The sequence below is a fragment of the Gekko japonicus genome, unplaced genomic scaffold (assembly GCF_001447785.1).
Source record: "Gekko japonicus isolate JY-2015 unplaced genomic scaffold, Gekko_japonicus_V1.1 scaffold9, whole genome shotgun sequence".
Lineage (NCBI taxonomy): Eukaryota > Metazoa > Chordata > Lepidosauria > Squamata > Gekkonidae > Gekko > Gekko japonicus.
This window is the reverse complement of record NW_015168044.1, coordinates 3,568,236-3,568,772: the sequence shown is the minus strand read 5'-3', so window position 1 is coordinate 3,568,772 and position 537 is coordinate 3,568,236. Positions and strand designations below refer to the sequence as shown.

Genomic DNA, 537 nt, shown 5'->3' with positions numbered 1-537 from the left:
GCGGGATGGAGCCGGCGGGGCAGGTGACGCCTCCCGCCGGGTCGGAGGGGTCGGCGACCGCCGCAGCTGGCCGGGCTCCTGCTGGGGGGCGCGGGGGGCAGGGGGGGGGGCAGGACCGGGACCTCCTCGGCTGGCAGTCGGAGCCCAGAGCTGGTTCGGCTCTGCCTCGCCCCACCCCCACCGCCCCCTCCCTCGCTCCGGTTTCTCCTCCCCAGCCTCCTCTCCGCCGCGGCTCAGGGGCTCCTCCGTCGCCGCCGCGCCTTCTTCTCCTCCTCCTCCTCCTCCTCCTCCGGAGCAGGCTCTCTACATACGACCCCCCCTCCCCCCTCTCGCTTGTCTTTTTCATAACCGGGCTCGACGCAGGAATCTCGGCAAGTTTGTAAAGCCCTGCTGGAAGTCCCCGGCGGCGTCGGTGGGGTGGGAAGGAAGGAAGGCGCCCGGAGGAGACCAGCCGAGAGCCAGAGAGATCCCGCCCCGCGCGCTCTCGGCCGCCCGAGCCTACCTGAGACTTCAGGTACCTGCTGCTTCCCCGTCCCA

The 537-nt window shown here is 72.1% G+C and overlaps 1 protein-coding gene across 1 annotated transcript in view; it reads left to right on the top strand.

Annotated features, from left to right (window-relative positions):
- The window catches only part of EGR3 (early growth response 3), a 7,912-nt gene that overhangs the window by 942 nt on the left and 6,433 nt on the right, over positions 1 to 537 (top strand). The window lies entirely within an intron of this gene.